At 41.9% G+C, this 15,359-nt stretch overlaps 1 long non-coding RNA gene across 1 annotated transcript; it reads left to right on the top strand.

Annotated features, from left to right (window-relative positions):
* Window positions 1-854: 854 nt before the first annotated feature.
* Window positions 855-1,430, top strand: LOC311243866. Its single transcript, XR_014620681.1, has 3 exons — window positions 855-948; window positions 1,266-1,302; window positions 1,383-1,430. It is a non-coding gene; the product is annotated as an uncharacterized lncRNA (long non-coding RNA).
* Window positions 1,431-15,359: the final 13,929 nt, after the last annotated feature.

Here is a 15,359-nt window from a genome sequence, read left to right as displayed (position 1 = left end):
AGGTCCAACGGGAGGGGAACCAGACCCCTGCACCTCAGGCGCTAGCTGGTCCCCTGGAGGAGAGAGAGGTGTCCCAGACCAGAGGGTCTGTGGACCGATGCCGCACCACAGGACGTGGTCCTAAAGAGCCCAAACAGCAGCCTGCGGGGAGACAGCCACAGGACAGAGGGAGGACTCGAGGCCGGAGGTCTCAGGAGACTGAGCCGGTCAGAGCACCAACCAACGTCCTGCGGGAGAGGACGACCAACCCCAAAGTGAAAGCCACTGGGACTCTCTCCAGCAAAGAGAAGGTAGGGACTTTAGGAGGTACGTGAGTCACTTAGGTTGCCATGCTATGGTTTTCAATTAGTACAGTGTCTTTGTAGTGGTTTGGACACGAGGACATCACAAGGTTACAAAAAGCTTTAAAATGTTGGATTCTTATTATGTTTTCTACCAGTTTTATGGTCATTCTTATTGAAGAAATCAATTGAGCATGGTCTACTCTATTTAGAATAGCAAATGGAATTCACAAATATTACAAAAGTTGCATAATAACATTCTTTTTTAGAGACTGGCAGAGTGTAGTTCATTGCAGTTTACATCTAGGTAAAGGGCAGTTATTTGAGGGTATGAATGGTTGGCAGGAATTACACACAGCATTACACCACAGGACCTCCCTCAGTGAATTTACTCCAGTCTGAATAAAAAGAAAATGATTGCTTCAAAACTGTTGTTGAAGTATTTGAACTTGCGTTGGTATCAAACTATTTAGTTTGTCTTCACCCAGAGAGATGCAGAGTTGGCAGGAAGCGCGGTGAAGCTCATCACCCAGAGAGATGCAGAGTTGGCAGGCAGCCCGGTGAAGCTCATCACCCAGAGAGATGCAGAGTTGGCAGGCAGTACGGTGAAGCTCATCTCCAACCAGTCCTCCAACACCAACCCTCTTCGCTGGGCCCTTGCCAAGAGGTAGTTAGTTACCAGGACGATCCTAGGCTCACATAATGACAGTGATAATATTATCCAGGGGTTGGAGTCATAAGGACATTCGTGAATTATGTCCTAAGTGTTTACAACAAAAGGAAAATATTTGTCTATGAATAATCAGTGAGAATGAGGTACATGATAATGCCTTTCCGGACCCTGATGTAAACAAGACGAAAGTCTTTCTCTGGTCTGCATCCCCTTAACAATTGTGTGTATTGAGCCGTACTGTATTATACCCATTCTGCAATCTGTTAATAAAGTTTTCAATCAATCAAAACCTTGTCTCATTTTTGTAACAGGTCTCTCTTTGAGAGGAGCTGGTTGCCGTCTGCTAAGGTATATGGTCACAAGATCTTGGTATGTAACTGTTATTCCTTTTTTTTTTTATGTTTATAATGTATTGTTTTCTATTATAGAAGGAAGCAAATAAGACTCCAGGCTTCATGAAATGCTACAGCAACCCCAGGAAGACCTTAAATGAGTATGGGTAGTTAGTTCAGTCCAAACCGTATTTCCATCACTTTCAATATATTTATAGCATTTACCCCATGCTTTTTTCTTTGTTCCCGTACAGAGAAGACGTTTTTGTCTTCAACCCAGACACATCGATGTGCAGTGTTGTAAGTAATACCAGAGTCTGTCAGTAATTTTCAGTAAGCTGTAAGAAGAATAGCTAAATTACATTGCAGTACTTTACAAGGTTTTCTTTCTGTTCTTTAGGGAAAGGGTAAAAAGTCCACTGAATCCTCTGCCATAGACAGCAGGTACAGTAGGTCTCACAATTCACACTGGAGTGAATGCTAATATCAGTGTTGTAACAACGCCATCTAGTGTTGAAGAAAATCAGTATAATCTAATGACGGTTTCATCAGTGGTATCCGGGACTCCTGGCTCCCCAGCGCCACCAGGAGAGGACAGCCTGTGGCAAAGGTACTTGTCATGGGCTCAGTGATGGAGTGTTTGAGTGTGTGGTAGGGACGTAGACTCCATTCAGTTCACACCCCACGGTTTGGGGGCACCTAGAAACCGTCCAGTTCGTTTTGCTAACTATAATACACAGGGTTCGCACAAGGTCTTTGAAGTGCTTAAAGTGCTTGATTTTTTACAAAAAAAACAGGAATTCTTTTACATTTTTTAACAAGGTGCTTAAAAAGTAATTGAAATTCAAATCAACCATTTGCATTGAATGTTTTGTTCATCCATGATAAAACATTTCTGAATCAAGAAATCATTTTTTTTGTTCTGTTTTAATCAAATCTGACGAGTTGCTGTCTCACGCACTCCAACTGCTTTTCCTCATTTCTTCGTGTGTGATGCTCTAGCTTGCTTTAGCTGGCAAGCAGGCCAAGAAGATGCTTAAAAAAACAGCATTTAAAAGTGAATTGTATTCTTGATACAATTGAAGTGACATCCTTGAAAATGAAAAATAGTGCTTGGAAAAGTACTTAAAAGTCCTTGAATTTCATTTTGCAATGTCTGGGGGAACCCTGAATACATCACTCCTGGAGTGCTTTTGTGTGGAGGTAACATTGGTAATTTACATACAGTATACAACACTGAGAATGGGAATACTTATTGAGTTCACTTTACGTTAGTAATTTGCGCCTGCTGTTCTCGTTTAAATCCAAAACCAAGTGGAACCTCTCAGTTTGAACCAAATGCAGCCGGTCAGTTAGTGGTGTGGAAAATAGGGCTGGGCGATAAAACAACAACGATAATTATCGTGATATATTTGAATAAAAAAATATCAATACCGGTAATTATTATTTTGAAAAAATATTTTTTTTATTGTGACCTGCAACAGGGCAGCTTTAAAACCAGAGACAGTGGACAGACTTGTCTTTCTTGCCTGCAACTTAAAGTAATGGCTTTGCTTGTCCAAATGACAATACCGACCAAATTGAGATTTATTTTTCTCTTGTCCATTTATTTAGTTTGCTTTCTAATTTAAAATACAGTTTGAAACCGTCTGTACACAGTAGGCTATGTGTGCTAGCAGAGCTAGTCTCCAGTCGCGAGTCACGGTGCACATGTGCGGTGGTTTGTCCACCAAAAAAGCGCCAAAAGATAGAAAAGAAACTAGCAGAGCCAGAACTGTTCAACTCCCCTGTAGCCACAGCCAGCAGAGAAGCCTGTTTACTTTCGCTTTCAAACCAGCTGCAGCCTGATAACTGGAGTGTTAGGGGCTGTAACACTAAAGATGGCGGCAACGACAAAGAATTGCTGCAAAATAAACATACATTTGTTGTCTTAGCCTGCAACAGCCCGCTGGCGGGACTTTTTGCAACCAGCACTTCGGCGACCCCTAGTGGCTCGGGTGTGCATATTTTGTAATACAATATATATATCGAATTGAAGGCTTATTTGTTGCCTGTCGATAGCGACAAAATCCGACAAAATCCGTTCAGCGGTTCTCGAGTTACATACCGGTATTTGAGGCTTGTGCGAAGTACACGGTATTGCGCAAAATACCACTCCCGACTCAGGCTGCAGTAGTTCCGTCAATCTACATCCGATCTCGAAAATTGCCACTTTTCTGCCCGCTTGATAAGCGGTAAATAAATAAAAAATATATATATCTTTTTTAATACTGATAACAATATCGATAATTATTGATATCGAGTGATATGATAACATTATAATATCGTTATCGTGATAACATTTTTGGCCATATCGCCCAGCCCTAGTGGAAAATGGTAATTACCAGTAAATAAGACAATTTAAACGTTATCACAGAATATTGTCCAGCTTTGACTGTGATAGTGATGGATAAAACAGTGACTGTGCTATAGCATCCAATGCAGCAGTTAATGCTAATGCAGCCCAATGCAGTTATGGATGGTTTGTTATTTCAGTGCATACATGCTTGAGCCACAACGTTAGTATTCCCTCTTGTAGTCACTTCGGCAACGAGGTAATTCCCCCCCCCCCCCCCAAAAAGGGCCTATTATCCAACACCCTCACTATACCTATACTAGGCCTATTCCTATTCTGGCCAACGTTTAGAGACCCCTGCAGCTAAAAACAATACCTCCATTTGTGCCATCAATAAAGGAAGCAGGAGAAGGTAGCTTTGAGGTGGGTGGGTGGGTGGGGGGCAGTGGTGCAGTGCTGGTATAACTCGGTATAACGGCGTTATACCTCGGTCACTGAGGCTGAAGTACGCGCAATCGCTTTTTACATGGCATTATCCAACCGGACTCCCGGAGAAGCATGCAGCTGCAGAGCCGCAGAGCCAGCGGCGCTCTCTGGGCCGCACGCTGACGGCCGCGCTGTGAGGCAATAGTATCCAGCTGCAGGACGAGAGCAGCCAAAAAAAACTGCATGCGCGCGCACGCGCGTGGAGCGTTTGACCTACTGTCAATTTGCCACTGCACCACTGGTGGGGGGATGGTTGTAGTTGCTTATTTAGCTGTTATCATTTGATGTTGTGACCATGTACATGTCTGTCTATGTTCTTCTTTTCTTGTTTATGTATGTTTACTGTGTTTTTTGGAGTTTCTTATTTATCTGCTGACTTGACTTGACTTGACTTGACTTGACTTGACTTGACTTGACTTGACTTGACTTGACTTGACTTCCTGAGCAAAGTTAACCGATTGCGATTGTGACTGCCCACTACATTAGGTTACACTGGGAGTGAGATTTTAAAATGAAAATTAATAGCCACGTATGTGTTTCTTATGCTCTCAGTCAGCATAATGAAATCAAAACCTTTTGGTTTTCCAATACTATTGGAATTGACACTGGTATTTTTACTCCCTGCTGAACCTTACTGTACTGACAAACCGTGACCCCAAAAGCATGATATGAACCAACCCGTGAGTTTTCTGAACCATTCCAACCCTAACGTGTGGCATCATGGTACATAGTATACAAGGGGTATGAGTGTGTGCTCACCCTTTCAGCTGTACGATCTTGCACGCGATGTGGAATCTTGAGAAATTAACGTTCTCTCACCCGCACCAAACCCTGGCAGCACATCACCCCCACCCTCATTCACCTCCACTGGCTTCCTGTAAAATCTCGTGTCACCTTCAATATCCTCCTGCTGACATAAATCCCTATATACCCCTCAATACCTATCCGACCTTCTCCACACCTACACCCCTTCCCGGAATTTCCGCTCCTCTCAACACATGCTTGCTTACCATCCCACAATAATAATAATAATAATAATAATAATAATAATAATAATAATAATAATAATAATAATAATAATAATAATAATAATAATAATAATTATAATAAACTTTATTTGTATAGCACCTTTCATGCAGAAACTGCAGCTCAAAGTGCTCCACAACAGAAAAAAGACAGACATAAAATGAGCACATAAAGTGCAGACATATAAAATCACAGTTTTTCACATTAGGATCTAACATCCCAACAGGCCACCTTGTTTATGGTTTGATTCAGTTTTAAATAGACAATAATAAAAATAGACAGAGTAAAATAGTGCAGTGCAATAAAATAGTAGAATAAAAAAAATAATAATTACAGTGCAATAAAATAGTTCTGGATTACTGTTCAACAGTTCAAAGTCAGGGCGGCTAGGTGGTGTAGTGGGCAAGGCGCTCGCCATCAACGCTGGAGACGCTGGGTTCGAACACAATTGGCAGTGTTAGGGGTGGGAAAGCTGATGGGTGGGTCCTGGGCGTTGTGGACAGCGACCCCTACATTTAGGTCGGGGCGCCTGCACAGCGAGGGTAGGATCTGGAGGGAGGTAGTGTGACCTTCCACACGTTACACTCTCCCGGTGAGAATCTGCGCTGCCAGGCTGGCTGCCGGCTGGCTGCACATGCGTCGGAGGAAAGCATGTGACAGTCTCCGGCCTCCCGGACCAACAGTAGGGGGGAGTGCGCAACAACCAGGAAGGGGGTTGGGAATTGGCATAACGACTAACAGTGGGATGGGAGAAAAAAATTGGAAAAAAGGAGGGGGGAAAAAGATAATAAAAAAAAATTCAAAGTCGTCTTTACCTTCTCTGTTTGGTATCCACAGTTTAAAACTTGACAGTCTTCCTTCCTGTTTTATACCCACTTTGACCCTTCGAACCTCCCACTCAGGGCAAACCTCCCTCTCAGGGCACAGTTCCCTCTGTCAGGGTGCAGTTCTAGGCCTGGGTCCTACACAGTTTTAAAGCCTGACAGTCTCTTGTTTGATACCCACACAGTTTAATACCTGACAGTTTTGAACCTGTAATAAAAAGCAATAGACAGAGTAAAATAATACAGTGCAATAAAATAGTAGAATAGAATAGATAGTAAAATTATGCAATAGAATGGACAGAGTAAAATAGTGCTACAGTACAATTAACAGCGGAGTGTATTAGAAGGCTATGGTGAAGAGGTACGTTTTTAGCTTATTTTAGAAAATATTAAGAGATCTAGCTTCCCTAATGTCCATATAGGTAGTGTGTTCCATAACTTTTGTGCATAGTTTGCAAAGGCTGCATCCCCGATTTTCCTTAGACTGTGGCTTGGAACCTTCAATAGACCAGTAGTAGATGATTGCAATGTTCTAGGAGGCACATAGTTGACTAGAGAATTTGCAATGTACTGTATGTAGCTTGGTCCTGTTCCATTTAGTGCTTTGTATATAAGGAAGAGGACCTTGAAATCAATTCTAAATGTTACCAGAAGCCAGTGTAGGTTAGCTAATACTGGACTGATGTGGTCTCTCCTCTTGGTTCTAGTTAGTAGCCTAGCTGCCGTGTTTTGAATGAGTTGGAGTCGTTCTGTGGTTTTTTTGGGAGGCCAGTGAGGAGTGCATTACAGTAGTCAAGTCGGCTTGACATAAAGTTATGGATCAGTTTTTCAGTGTCTTTTTGATTTATAAAAAGTCACGTTGTGAACAGGGATTCTAGTGTGGCTGCCCACACTCTGGAACTCCCTCCCCATGGACATCTGCAATGCAAATTCTGTTGTCCAGTTCAGAAACCGGCTGAAGACAGTGCTCGAATCCCTGGACTGATTTTCAGGACTCGTGACTCGACTTGGACTTGGGCAATGATGACTCTGACTTGGACTCGAGCATTGACTGCATTTGGACTGCATTTCTTTTTTTTGTAATAGGCCCTAATCATTTGGCATAAGATATTGATGGCTAGTGCATTTTTTTGCCTATTGTGTCACAAAGTAAATAAACTCCCTTTGAAATGGTGACCGCTGTGTCATTTATGTTTAACACTTTGGATGCCAGCGACGCGTTTTGTCGTTAGTTCATGCCGACCTTTGAATGCCACCAACGCTATAGCGTTTGTTTGTCGTATTTTTTTCATTGGCGATTTGAATTCATATTTCATCAATCGAGCCTCAGGTTAGTGTTGCAGACTCTCTCTGAGCTCAATTGGGAAGATACCGCCCCCTATCGTCTCTCCCTGTGTAACTGCACCCCATTAGTTTAGGGGGGGGGGGGGGGGGGGGGCAGCCTCCTCATGTTACTTTTCCGTCAAGCCAACTGAAGAGACCAAGTGATCGCCGGCCCGGAAAACGCGTGGAATATATATTTACATTACCCAATGCTGAATCAATAAACGCAATCTGATCTGAGGTAAGGAATACATTGGAATATTGACAAAACCATACTAGGTCATTTACTGTACATTGGAGGGGGTTGGGTTAGGACATTTACAGGGGCCAGTTTTCGAATTGCAGTCTCCCGTAGGTGTTCTTTGAGAGTGGTTTTGAAAGTGGTTTCACATGATTTCTGGAGCTCCCTCTGATGTTGTGATCGTGGTATTCACTGACCTTTGGGAAGTATTTTGACATGTACATGGGTACCTTGGTCGTGTAGTGTATCTTGTAGACCAGGCCCATTGCAAGTTGCTGTACTCTGTCGTCTACTCTAAGCCATCCTAGGTTGTCAAAGTGGGCAGGGGTGAGGTGGGTTCTAGGAGTAAGGTCAAGGACTCGACTCTGCTTCTTCTTTGGTGACTCAGACTTGGACTCAGACTCGAGATTTAGTGACTCGACTGGAGTATCCCTTTCATTCTGTTTTGTTCTATTTTGTTTTGTTCTGTTTTGTATTTTACAAGTTTCGGTCACCGTTATCCTCCCCTCCCTTTATTGTAAAGCGCCTTAGGTATGTGAAAGGCGCTATATAAATTCAAGCCATTATCATTAATGATTCCGTAACAATGACTTCAAAAAATACTAAATAAAGTGACACCTGACAGGGTTAATAATGCTTAAAAAAGGGGAAATATAAATAAATAAAACAAGAAGGTTTATCATTATTATTGTAATTATTTCATACTTGCCGTCCCTCATCCTCATTCTCACCATCACTCACATCCACTCACTTTAAACACTTTTAAGTTTTAAGTTTTGTTTTATTTGTCACATATAAGGTACATGTACTTTACAGTGAAATGTTTGGTTCTGTATGAGCCCCCTGATATTGTGCTTCATACAGTAAAAAAAAAGTAAGAATAAAGACCAAACACTATACAGAATATACAATATACAAACTAAAGTACATTTCATTACACCATATTTGATCTATTTATGCTTACACATTTGCACTACCTCTTCTACCTAATTTTGTAAATTTTTGTTTTGTATATTGTATATTTTGTATAGCGTTTGGTCATTTACTCTTACTCTTACTGTATGAAGCACAATCTCAGGAGGGTCATACAGAACCAAGCAATTGGTTGTACCTTATATGTGACAAATAAAACAGAACTTTAACATGTCTGCGGCAGGTGAAGCGCTACGTGAAGGACCACCTCTTCAGTGACACGGAAACGGATGTTGTGACCGAGGTCAGCTGGCTGAGGGAATCCAGCAGGAAGGACAAACCCAAAGTCACAGACTACACCAGACGGCCCGCCGCACCCCGGACCACATGTAGGCTTTGTACACTGCATACTCAAGTCTGCACACTTAACCCAGGGTTCGCACAAGGTCCTTGAAGTGCTTAAAGTGCTTGAGTTTTGGAGAAAAAAAGGCCTGGAATTCCTTGCTTAACACGCTGCTTAAAAAGTCCTTGAAATTCAAATCAACCATTTGCATTGAAAGTTTTGTTCATCCATGATAAAAAAAATCTGAATCAAGAAATATATATTTTTTTAAAGTGTAACTAATTGTCAGACATTGGTTTTAAGCCATATATATTTTAGATTTGTTCCTATAAAAAACATTTAAAAGTGAATTGTATCCTTTTAAATTCCCCTTTAAAATGAAAAATAGTGCTTGGAAAAGTAATTGAAAGTCCTTGAATTTCATGTTGCAATGTCTGGGAACCCTGTTAACCAATGTGCATCACACAGAGATGGAAAGAAGATGATATCGTCATTATGTAGGATGTTTTCCATTCATTGCAGATGAATCTCCAGATGTGAAGGAGAAAGCCAAGCCCAATAAGGTAATGAGGTGGTTTAATTTTAATACACTTCTCTGAAGCTATCTTGTTCAAGGTTGAGATGCAATGTCCCAGTCAGGCCACAGAGTGTCACTGTTGTGTCAGCAGAAGAAGCCCAGGGTGGAGGAGATGGTGGAGAAGCCTGTAAAGGCAGCACCTTCCAGCAGAGCATCAGGGTTGAGGCCCCGGCGAGCCGCAGCCGCCATGACCAAGAGCTACAGAGACTGTGACAGCCAATCGGAGACGGAGCAGCCACCTGTTTCCCAGGTGAGAGCCCTCCTCCTCTCCCATGTTACCTGCTGTAGTTGTACCTTTTCAGAAAGACATGGCCATAAGTAAATAATGGACTGTATGGTATATTCTCTGGATGTTTTTGCATCCAAACGTATACATAGTCCTGTCTCAGGAGTTCTGCTTTTCATTTCCCTGCCTCTAATCAATAAATCGGAATTCACCCTTAAAGGTACAGTTCACCCAAAATAATAATAATTGAAGAAGAATATATAATAATAATTAAGGCTGTCAGTTTATCGCGTTAATTAGATTAATTAATTACACAGCAAATTATCGCGTTATGAAAATTAACTCAAAATTAATTACAATTATTTTTAAATCTCATTCAGTCCATTAAAACGTAGAATAAACATTTACAGACTTTTTTTTTTAAAGGGTCCATTTGCATGTTCTTGGTATCTGATTCTAGGGACATCTATGGATCTCAGGGAATGTATTCCCAGTGTCAGAAATACTGTGTCTGTTACTAGGTTTGAGTAAATTGTAATGAACCAAATGAGAATATCAATTCAATTATTTGTATTTATTTTATTTTTGACTGTGACAGTTATGGCCATCATTGTATCCTATATGATAAGGTTGGGTGGTCCTCTCTAGCAAAGAGACAGGACTTGTACTGGCATCTGTTTATGTATAAAGCCATTATTAGTGTACTGGAACTCTAAGATAAGATATTCCTTTATTGATCCCCTTGGGGAAATTCAGGCATCATAGCAGCATGGGGGGGGGGTACAGGTAGTAAAAAAAAAACACAAGCAGTGTAAACAAATAAGTCAATATACGGTAATTACTATCTAACTAACTGAAATATACAGTATTCACAGTATCACAGTATTCACATAAGGTGCAGTATGCATAAGGTAGTGTTATTTTCCTCCTTGGGTTCCTATTAGTTCTAGTTGGATTTCTGGCAGCAGTCCCTGCCCACTGTTGTGGAGCCTGATGGCCGCTGGTATGAAGGACTGTCCGAGGCGGTTAGTTGAGTGTCGGGGGGGTAGGAGTCTGTGGCTGAACGTGCTTCTCATCTTGACTAGCTCGTCGTAGAGGGGCTGGGAGGGATTCTCCAGGATAGCAGCCAGCTTCCTTCTCATCCCCCTCTCTGCCATCACCTGTAGTCTGACCAGCTCGACTCCCACCACGGAGCTAGCCTTCCTCACCAGCTTGTTGAGCTTGTTGGTGTCCCTCGAGTTGGTGTAGCCCCCCCAGCATGCCACAGCATAGAAGAGGACGCTGGACTCTGGACCTTATCATACTCACTGAATGAATGAAAACTTTATTTAACAGATTGCAGAATGGGTACAATACAGTACGGCTCAATACACACAATTGTTAAGGGGATGCAGACCTGAGAAAGACGTTTGTCTTGTTTACATCAGGGTCCCCCATTTTCAATTCATATAGACATTTATGACATACACAACATACATGACATTTATGGCATAGGGACATATAGGTATTTAGTACTGATACATTTGTGACATAAATGGTATTCAAATATACAGTACTGTTATCCCTAGATCCTGACAGAGTATATACATATGATGGGGAGGGGACTGTACATTAGGAGGGGGTGGGTGGGTGGGAGAGGAATATATACATGCAGTGGGGAGGAGACTGTCTATTAGGAGGTGGTGGGGGTTTTGGGCATTTACGGTGGCCAGTTTCGAATTGCAGCCTCCCGTAGGTGCTCTTTAAGAGCGGTTTTGAATGTGGGTAGGGATTCACATTCCTTTACAGCTTTGGGTAGGGCGTTCCACATTGATGTGGCATAATTGCGAAACGTGTTTAGTCCCTTGTTTGAGCCGAATCTGGGTTTAACATGATTTGTTGAGCTTCCTCTGGTGTAGTGGTTGTGGTATTCACTGACCTTTGGGAAGTATTTTGACATGTACATGGGTACCTTAGTCGTATAGTGTATCTTGTAGACCAGGCCCATTGCAAGTTGCTGTACTCTGTCGTCTACTCTAAGCCATCCTAGGTTGTCAAAGTGGGCAGGGGTGAGGTGGGTTCTGGGGGTAAGGTCAACTAGTAGTCTGACCAGTTTGTTTTGTGATGTTTGTAATCTTGTTTTAAGCGCCTTTGAGGTGCTTTGGTACCATGAGGTGCACGCATAGTCGTAGTACCCTTGAATGAGTGCTCCTGCCAGTGTCTTCAGGGTATTCTTGTTTACCAGAGAGGAGATTGGCTTATGCTTAAGGTCCCCAGAGTTTGCACTGAATTAGGAAATTCTGCTTTTAGCTTCTGTGCCCCCGACAGGTGGACTATTTTGCAATGCACTTTAAAACTCAATGTTTGTACATAATAACAGGAAAATTGCGTTGGCAGCGGTATATGCCCCAAATTTGTACGAAGTGGGTTTCTTCACTTCACTAACCGGAGAAATGTTAAACCATCCCGAGTACTCATATATAATAGGTGCGGATTTTAATGCCATTTGGAATCCAAGGATGGACAAATCTTACCTTGCCTTTTCCAGCGAAAAAAAAATTCATCTAAAGCATTAAAAGATTGGTCAAAGTCTACAGGGGTAATTGATTTATGGCGTTCACTTAATCCCATGACCCGTAAGTACTCCTGTCGTTCGACGAGACACAACACATTATCCAGAATTGATTACGTCTTTGCATCCCCGAGAATATTTGATAAATATGAAGTGGAAATGATACCCAATGCGCTATCAGATCACTGTTACTTAATCCTGAAAGCAACATTTGGTACACTATCTTCCCGGGCCCCAAGATGGCGTTTTAATACTATGCTGCTTAACAACAAGGAATTCATTACACAAATTAAAGAAGCACTCACAGTATTCCTACGGGATAATGCAAACGCGGAGCAAGACCCCAGAATATTATGGATGTCGGTAAAGGGTATGATCAAGGATTTCACGGATAGATTTTCCTCCATATTGCGCAAAAATCAATGCACAAAACTGTCTGAAATGGAAACGCTTTACTCAACACTTTTTAATTCTTTAAAATACAACAACTCTACTAGACTAGAAAACCAAGTTAACATTCTAAAGACAGAGATCAAAGCAATATACAGACAAAAATCGGAAATGCAAATACGCAGCACAAGACAACAGCAGTATTTCCAAGGTTCTAAACCTAGTCACCTATTAGCCATGCGATTAAGAATTAATGCAAAATTTGCAGACATAACTGCCATTAGAAAACAACAAGTTCTTGTAACAGACCCCAAAATAATAAATGATACATTCAAAGAATTCTACTCCGACTTGTATAATTCAGAAACGACCTTCGATCAAAACAAATTAGACACATATCTTAATCAAATTACTCTCCCTAAACTTTCGGAGGACGACGCTAAACAGTTAGAAGCACCGATCACATTAGAAGAACTCAAGAAGGCCATATCCGGAATGAAAAACGGTAAGGCTCCGGGAAAGGACGGTATCCCATCAGAAATGTACCTTTCCTGCTGGGACATATTTGGACCCTTATTACTAAATATGATCTTATACTCAGTCAAGGAGGGGAGCTTCCATAAACACCACAATATCGCACTCATTTCAGTTCTTCTCAAAAAAGACAAAGACCCCACTGAGTGCGGTAGTTACCGACCTTTAAGCCTCCTCGGAACCGATGTCAAACTGTACTCTAAGATATTAGCCATCAGATTGCAAAAGCATATGACGTCTTTAGTTCATCCGGACCAAACAGGCTTCATAAAAGGTCGCCTGATCAATGATAACATAAGGCGAATACTGCACGTACTAGATGCAGACAAAGAGGACACCACACCTAAGGCGATGCTATCCCTGGATGCTATGAAAGCATTTGACAGGTTGGAATGGTCGTTTCTATGGGCAGTATTAGAAAGGATGGGGTTAGGAAAAGGATTCATTGATATGATTAAAGTACTATACAAGGACCCATCGGCCGTGATTACAACAGGCACATTCATCTCCGAAATCTTTCCGGTATCACGCTCAGCCAGACAGGGTTGCCCTCTTAGTCCCGGACTATTCGATCTATCATTAGAACCTTTAGCACAATTTACAAGACAATCCCAACACATAGAACCAATAGTAATCAAGGGCACACAACATAAAATTAGTTTATATGCGGACGACGTAATATTGTTCATGCAAAACCCCAACACCACATTGCCGCATCTACTCAAGTTGATAGAGAACTTTGGTGATTTATCGGGATTTAAAATAAATTGGCCGAAGTCGGCTTTTCTTCCTCTTAACATCCGTGCAAAAAAAGACACAACCCTCCCAGGTGCGATACCCATGGTTAAACATTTTAGATGCTTGGGTGTGGAAATATTTCCCACCATAAGACAAACGGTGAAGCACAATTACACAAAAATACAGAACAAAATCAAAGACGACCTGGACAGGTGGGCAAAACTTAAAAACTCAGTACAGGCAAGGGTATCAATAGTTAAGATGGATGTATTACCAAGAATCAATTTCATCAGCTCAATGCTACCGTTACCTCCTCCAGAGGGCTACTGGAAAAGATTACAATCCTCCACATACAAATTTATTTGGAATAACAAACCACCTCGCATAAAAAGATCCACCGCACAGAGAAATAAAGCAGACGGTGGCATGGCAGTTCCAGATTTTTTACAATATTTTAAGGCTTTCACATTAAGACCATTGAAAATATGGTTTGATCCCCAGGCTTTGGTATCTTGGAGAGAATTAGAAGAAAACATAGTAGCCCCACAGAGACTGAAAGACATAGCACACACTAAACTTTCAATCAAGCATTGTGAGCGGGAATTTGGCCCCATAATTACCCATGCAATCAGAACATGGCGGGAAACACAAAAGAAATATCCTAACCCTCAAAATTGGCATAATCACACTCCCATATTCAATAACTGTTCTGAAGGATCAGATTAAACCGAATATATATATTTATTTATATATATATATTTAATTGTATTTGTATATCCCCTGATATCCCTTGTATATTCCTTGTACAATATGCATTGAATATCCCTTCTAGTCTACTGAACATCCCATAATAGTCTCCATTCTACCATTGGACGAGACCTTGGTGCCAGGTCGCCATACCCCTCAGACCAGGTTCAATCGTACCGCTCAACATGTATGGACAAGTCCTAGTTCCGCGTAGGAATATGTCTACCGCACCACTAATGGTACTATTTGTTCATAGTGCGTATATATACTGCGCTATTAAAGTAGAGCTTTCTTTTAGTCCAGTTCCTTACCCTCCAACAGAGTGACAGACGCAAAAGCCTCCCCGCGAACCACGTGTGGGCAGTAAGGCCAATTCGGCCCAGTATCGGCATTGAGACATCGTGTATATTAATATTTGAATAGTCATATTTGGCACTATATCGTCGAGTTGGACGTATTCTATTAAGCTAATAATAGTCTATTCATATGTAGTGCCTCGTGCGGTAAGAGTTCTATAGTAATCAGCACCCCCATCGTTTCGGGCATCAGCTGGACGCTTATCCAGGGTGGTTGACCCCACGTGAAGCTGCACCCGAGGAGCTCCAGGCCAAAGAGCGAGTGGACCTGTATATTGGATTATTCTACCGACGACGGCTAGCCTTCCCCGGCTTGGATTATGCTTTGAGTACTTTGATTATTCTATGGATAAAGGCCAACACTGCGGTGTGTTGGAAATACCCCCCCCGGAGAGGACGACAGGTGAGAAGACGCTCTACACGACGAGGTCGCCTCACGTCTCTCCATCGTGGACCGGAGGACG

The sequence above is a fragment of the Notolepis coatsorum genome (assembly GCF_963971535.1).
Source record: "Notolepis coatsorum genome assembly, chromosome: 17".
In the NCBI taxonomy this organism is placed as follows: domain Eukaryota; kingdom Metazoa; phylum Chordata; class Actinopteri; order Aulopiformes; family Paralepididae; genus Notolepis; species Notolepis coatsorum.
This window is presented reverse-complemented; position numbering and strand designations above follow the sequence as displayed.